This window comes from Sinocyclocheilus grahami, unplaced genomic scaffold (genome assembly GCF_001515645.1).
Source record: "Sinocyclocheilus grahami isolate Dianchi unplaced genomic scaffold, SAMN03320097.WGS_v1.1 scaffold1163.1, whole genome shotgun sequence".
In the NCBI taxonomy this organism is placed as follows: domain Eukaryota; kingdom Metazoa; phylum Chordata; class Actinopteri; order Cypriniformes; family Cyprinidae; genus Sinocyclocheilus; species Sinocyclocheilus grahami.
In genome coordinates, this window is record NW_015506342.1 from 495544 (window position 1) to 503232 (window position 7689).

The window sequence follows — 7689 nt, forward strand, 5'->3', positions numbered from 1 at the left end:
CAAGCCCTGTCCAGATTTCAAAAGTAGCACAAAAGTAACAGCACATTACTTTCCATAAAATGTAACTAAGTAACGTAATTAGTTACTTTTTTAAACACTTTTTAAATATTGTAACACATAACTTTTAAAAGTAACTTTCCCCAACACTGCGAGGGTTCAGTGAACAGCACACAGTGGCTCAGAAAGCTGTGTGAGAGTGATTGCCTTGATCCTCCTGCACTCCTCTGGAAAGCTTTGCTCCTTCCGTTTCGCTGCGTCTCCTCGCTCCTCCTCTCATTCTCCACCCGTCTCCTCTGTGTGAAGCTGCTGTGACAGGAGATGGAGAAGGAGGGATCGTGCCTCGGCAGGCCTGACGGAGTCTGCATGGCATTGTCAGGCCTCTTCCTTTCTGCAAACACAGTGAAAGTCCACCGCAGCAAACATAAGCATGCAGAAGCACGCTTGCTGACTGCCGTATTAATCCATTTATAGACACACACAGAGAGAGAGAGAGAGAGAGAGAGAGAGAGAGTCTTCTGAATACAAACTCACACACCTTTACAAAGAAATCCAATGACACAGGTGCCTCACTGCAGTCGGCTGGCACAAATGTTGATGCTTGACTAATGTAATTCACCAGAACATTTCATCACTCTTTCTAAGTACACAGCGCTAAATAAATAGAAGGCATGACTCAACCATCCATCAAAACAGAAACAGCAATGCCAAAAGCCATACATACGTCCAGATGAAAGCAAACCAAAATGGCTTTTAAGATAGATTTGCTCAATTAAGACCCTTGAGCGCTCAGAACAGAGCTGTTCAGAAGTCACGGAAAACCCCAAGCAACACAGCAGCTCGCATTCATGTAGATCTGAACACATCCCATCCAACCAGACTGCAATTACAGATCTTTGTTTCAGAAGATCTCAGAAACCCAGCCTGCGATGCAAGTCCCCGAACCATTCTGCTTTTGTTCGCCTCACAAAGAGTGGCTAGGAGAAGTCTGGGAGGAAAAGAAAATGCAGCTTTATTTATCCCTCGCTCGTTCCTCTTCCCGACTTGTTCTTTCCTGTGAGAGGGACAACGAGTCTGATAGCTATGGGCTTGAACTAGATGGGTGTGAAGAAACTGCAGACAGACAGGACAGCAGACAGAACAAAAGACGGAGCGCGAAAGCAGAATAAGAGGAACCTCGGTGGAATTAGACTGAAGGATAGTCATTTCAAGCACTTCAGCAAATCAGTGCCTTAAACCTCATGCAACATACAGTAAACAACTCCAGTTTACTTACTTGAGTGATGCTGCAATTTTATGACCAATAAAACGTTTTTTTAAACTAAATCATCCAGCTATAACAATGCAAAGAAAGTGCTATGTTTGTATTTTTTAGTTTACAATAAAAATATTATCATTATTATTGCTATAATGTATGTCATTATATTTATGCTATATCTATTTCTGTTAATTGTTCTGTTAATTTTACACAACTAGCCTAAAGTTTGGAGTAATTATATATATATATATTTTTTTTTACAGAAATCTCTGTCACTGAAGACTGGAGTAATGCTGCTGAACATTCAGCTTTGCATCACAGCAATACATTACATTTTAACAGACTCACATAGAAAACGGCAATTTTACAGTTTTTACTGTATTTTTGATCAAATAAATGCAGCCATGGTGAGCAGAAGAGACCTCTTTCAGAAACATTAAAAATCTGAATTATGCCACACGTTTGACCAGTATTGCTATGCCTAATTGTTAAACTACATGTTTTCAAAAATATGATAATTAATCAGAAGGAAGAAAAAAAACAATACATACAATACTATTCTATTCTATTCTTCTGCAACCCACCATTTTTTGTTCGACCTGATAATAAAGAGCCGTTAACGTACTTTTCATTTAGATCTCTGTATTTGTTTTAGCTTGAAATACTACAGATCGTTAAAGAGTAATACATTACAGTATTTAGCGACTATTTAAAACATGGCTATAAGAGTCCCTTCATAATTCACGGGCTGATATTCTTATGAGTCACACATCTTTACAGTAACAGCAGAATACACATCAATTCACAAACACATCTCGGATGCTTGAAACGTACAGGTAGACAATTAATTACGAGAAAATATCTATAGTGCATCTTAACTATTCACTGAGAACATAACAGATCACAGAGACGTCGTTCGAGCGTCTTCAACTAAAACGCCAGTGCTTGTTATATTCAGACTGTTAAACGGTTGGTTAGTGAACGTTCATTCAGTAAAATCACATTCGATGAAAACGTTAAAAGCAACACAGGAGGAGTAACACTGACCGGAGTACCATGATTTCTGATACTCTACACTAGCAGTCAAACATTTATGAACTGTAAGATTTATAATGTTTTTTTTAAAGAAGTCTCTTCTGCTCACCAAGCGTGCATTTATATGATCCAAAATACAGCAAAAGCAGAAATATTGTCAAATATTTTTTACTATTTAAAACAGCTGTTTTCTCTGTGAATATCTCTATGTATTTCTGTGAAGCGCAGCTGTATTTTCAGCATCATTCCTCCAGTCTTCAGTGTCACATGATCTTCAGAAATCAGTATAATATGCTGCTCTGCTGCTCAAGAAACATTTCTGATTATTATCAGTGTTGAACACAGTTGAGTGCACTTTATCAAGATTCTTTGACGAATAAAGATCCAAAGATCAGCATTCATCTGAAATAAAAAGCATTTGTAACATTACATTTACATATAATGTCAATTATAGAAATTAATTTAGCAAGGACGCTTTAAATCGATCAAAAGTGATGATAAAGTCATTTATATAACGTTACAAAAGATTTCTATTTCAGAAGCTGTTCTTCTGAACTTTCTATTCATCAAAGAAACCTGAAAAAAATCCTACTCAGAATATCAGAATGATTTCTGAAGGATCGTGTGACTGGAGTAATGATGCTAGAAATACAGCTTTGAAATCACAGGGATAAATTACATTTCAAAATATATTCAAAAAGAAAAACGTTATTTTAAATGGTAAAAACATTTCAAAATGTTACAGCTTTTGCTGTACTTCAGGTCAAATAAATGCAGGCTTGGCGAGCAGAAGAGGCTTCTGTAAAGAACATTATAGATATGCTCAAGAACAAAACATTTATAGCTGTATTGATAAACTGCTTACTAATGCCTATTATTGTTGGAACAATGCTTTATAAAGGATGAATTGACTATATTTATTTAATACACGAGTTTTACAATTTGAGTTGAATTACTGAAATAAATGAACTTTTCCACAACATTCTAATTTATTGAGATGCACCTGTATATTAAAAACAAACAAGCAAGCCCTGTCCAGATTTCAAAAGTAGCACAAAAGTAACAGCACATTACTTTCCATAAAATGTAACTAAGTAACGTAATTAGTTACTTTTTTAAACACTTTTTAAATATTGTAACACATAACTTTTAAAAGTAACTTTCCCCAACACTGCGAGGGTTCAGTGAACAGCACACAGTGGCTCAGAAAGCTGTGTGAGAGTGATTGCCTTGATCCTCCTGCACTCCTCTGGAAAGCTTTGCTCCTTCCGTTTCGCTGCGTCTCCTCGCTCCTCCTCTCATTCTCCACCCGTCTCCTCTGTGTGAAGCTGCTGTGACAGGAGATGGAGAAGGAGGGATCGTGCCTCGGCAGGCCTGACGGAGTCTGCATGGCATTGTCAGGCCTCTTCCTTTCTGCAAACACAGTGAAAGTCCACCGCAGCAAACATAAGCATGCAGAAGCACGCTTGCTGACTGCCGTATTAATCCATTTATAGACACACACAGAGAGAGAGAGAGAGAGAGAGAGAGAGAGAGTCTTCTGAATACAAACTCACACACCTTTACAAAGAAATCCAATGACACAGGTGCCTCACTGCAGTCGGCTGGCACAAATGTTGATGCTTGACTAATGTAATTCACCAGAACATTTCATCACTCTTTCTAAGTACACAGCGCTAAATAAATAGAAGGCATGACTCAACCATCCATCAAAACAGAAACAGCAATGCCAAAAGCCATACATACGTCCAGATGAAAGCAAACCAAAATGGCTTTTAAGATAGATTTGCTCAATTAAGACCCTTGAGCGCTCAGAACAGAGCTGTTCAGAAGTCACGGAAAACCCCAAGCAACACAGCAGCTCGCATTCATGTAGATCTGAACACATCCCATCCAACCAGACTGCAATTACAGATCTTTGTTTCAGAAGATCTCAGAAACCCAGCCTGCGATGCAAGTCCCCGAACCATTCTGCTTTTGTTCGCCTCACAAAGAGTGGCTAGGAGAAGTCTGGGAGGAAAAGAAAATGCAGCTTTATTTATCCCTCGCTCGTTCCTCTTCCCGACTTGTTCTTTCCTGTGAGAGGGACAACGAGTCTGATAGCTATGGGCTTGAACTAGATGGGTGTGAAGAAACTGCAGACAGACAGGACAGCAGACAGAACAAAAGACGGAGCGCGAAAGCAGAATAAGAGGAACCTCGGTGGAATTAGACTGAAGGATAGTCATTTCAAGCACTTCAGCAAATCAGTGCCTTAAACCTCATGCAACATACAGTAAACAACTCCAGTTTACTTACTTGAGTGATGCTGCAATTTTATGACCAATAAAACGTTTTTTTAAACTAAATCATCCAGCTATAACAATGCAAAGAAAGTGCTATGTTTGTATTTTTTAGTTTACAATAAAAATATTATCATTATTATTGCTATAATGTATGTCATTATATTTATGCTATATCTATTTCTGTTAATTGTTCTGTTAATTTTACACAACCAGCCTAAAGTTTGGAGTAATTATATATATATATATTTTTTTTTACAGAAATCTCTGTCACTGAAGACTGGAGTAATGCTGCTGAACATTCAGCTTTGCATCACAGCAATACATTACATTTTAACAGACTCACATAGAAAACGGCAATTTTACAGTTTTTACTGTATTTTTGATCAAATAAATGCAGCCATGGTGAGCAGAAGAGACCTCTTTCAGAAACATTAAAAATCTGAATTATGCCACACGTTTGACCAGTATTGCTATGCCTAATTGTTAAACTACATGTTTTCAAAAATATGATAATTAATCAGAAGGAAGAAAAAAAACAATACATACAATACTATTCTATTCTATTCTTCTGCAACCCACCATTTTTTGTTCGACCTGATAATAAAGAGCCGTTAACGTACTTTTCATTTAGATCTCTGTATTTGTTTTAGCTTGAAATACTACAGATCGTTAAAGAGTAATACATTACAGTATTTAGCGACTATTTAAAACATGGCTATAAGAGTCCCTTCATAATTCACGGGCTGATATTCTTATGAGTCACACATCTTTACAGTAACAGCAGAATACACATCAATTCACAAACACATCTCGGATGCTTGAAACGTACAGGTAGACAATTAATTACGAGAAAATATCTATAGTGCATCTTAACTATTCACTGAGAACATAACAGATCACAGAGACGTCGTTCGAGCGTCTTCAACTAAAACGCCAGTGCTTGTTATATTCAGACTGTTAAACGGTTGGTTAGTGAACGTTCATTCAGTAAAATCACATTCGATGAAAACGTTAAAAGCAACACAGGAGGAGTAACACTGACCGGAGTACCATGATTTCCGATACTCTACACTAGCAGTCAAACATTTATGAACTGTAAGATTTATAATGTTTTTTTTAAAGAAGTCTCTTCTGCTCACCAAGCGTGCATTTATATGATCCAAAATACAGCAAAAGCAGAAATATTGTAAAATATTTTTTACTATTTAAAACAGCTGTTTTCTCTGTGAATATCTCTATGTATTTCTGTGAAGCGCAGCTGTATTTTCAGCATCATTCCTCCAGTCTTCAGTGTCACATGATCTTCAGAAATCAGTATAATATGCTGCTCTGCTGCTCAAGAAACATTTCTGATTATTATCAGTGTTGAACACAGTTGAGTGCACTTTATCAAGATTCTTTGACGAATAAAGATCCAAAGATCAGCATTCATCTGAAATAAAAAGCATTTGTAACATTACATTTACATATAATGTCAATTATAGAAATTAATTTAGCAAGGACGCTTTAAATCGATCAAAAGTGATGATAAAGTCATTTATATAACGTTACAAAAGATTTCTATTTCAGAAGCTGTTCTTCTGAACTTTCTATTCATCAAAGAAACCTGAAAAAAATCCTACTCAGAATATCAGAATGATTTCTGAAGGATCGTGTGACTGGAGTAATGATGCTAGAAATACAGCTTTGAAATCACAGGGATAAATTACATTTCATGCCGTGTGGTTGGAAAACTCGCTCACGTTGTTCATGAGCGCCGTCAGGTTACTGAACTCCGCCGTCATGATGTCAACGATCAGCAGGTCTGCGATCTACGAGAAAACGATTAACCTACATTATTAACCCAAAACAAACTTTACTATCATAGATTATCACACATTAAATACTTTCCACTGTTAATTGTTTTTAATTGTTCCAATATCCATCAGAACATCAAGATAACAAGGATTTCTTCCACCAAATTATATGAAAGTTTAAAGTTCAAACAAAAAATGCTTTAATAATAAAATGAAAGTTAATGCATTAGGGTTCTTTTTCTAACAAAAAAAAAAAATCGAAATATTAATAGATTAATAGCTAGAATTCAGTATTGACTTGAAAAAGATAAAACACCGTAACTGGAAAAAATGCTAAATAAAGAAACATAAATATCTGCAAGCAATGATTATATGGACTCAAATGTGCACTTACTGCAGGGCCAAGAACTTAATAACCTTTCAGAGCAGCTTATGATATGTATATATATATACAGTATATATGATTAGGCGGCACACCACCCACAGCTTTGGCGTATTACCAAAGAGACATTAAAGTTGAGTGTATAAATGTTTTTTTGAGATTCTTACCGCAGCTGTTAATGGCAAACAATTGTGAATTATCAAATGGATATTTAAAAAAAATGAATATGCATGGCCTGAAGACAATCTGACTTGATTTAAGATTCCATGATTTGCAGAATGATTATTAATCACATCACTTCTAACCAATTGCGTGTTGTTTTAAATACAATAGATTATATCTGTCTCGTGTAATGTGCCATATCTACATTTTTGTCACATTTTTTGTGATTTTACGCCACAAAGCATGTTTTTTGCACTTTTAGCTGCATCTGATACAGTGATCCAGAGATCCAGAAAAGACAGAACAGGTTCTGCAATAGGGACAATAATACAATAACAAGGCATTTGTCTCCGGAGCAGCCATTTCAACGCAAAAAAAAATGAATTGCGAAATCAGCAACTCCTAGAATCCAAAGAGCAAAAGTGTATGTCACTCACCAGCCAGACGCTCGCTCATCCCGCACTCCTGCAGCGCGCGGGTCAGCTCAGATGCACGGGGAGTCTTCTTCACTTCAGCTCGCGCACACACGACACTCACTGCGACTCAGACACCCAGCCGCTCTGACTCAATTCCTGAGCGATTCATATGAACCGATTCGCAAGCTGCGAGTGAATCACTGTGAAACTATAAAGAGGCCAAACCATAATCCATCTCGACACATTGTAGGAGGCACATTTAGAATACTAGTGACAACATCAACTGGAAGAGACTTCCACTACATGACACAGAGGGGTTGATTGAGACATCTCCCAGTGTAAGTGTCCCAGTTTACCT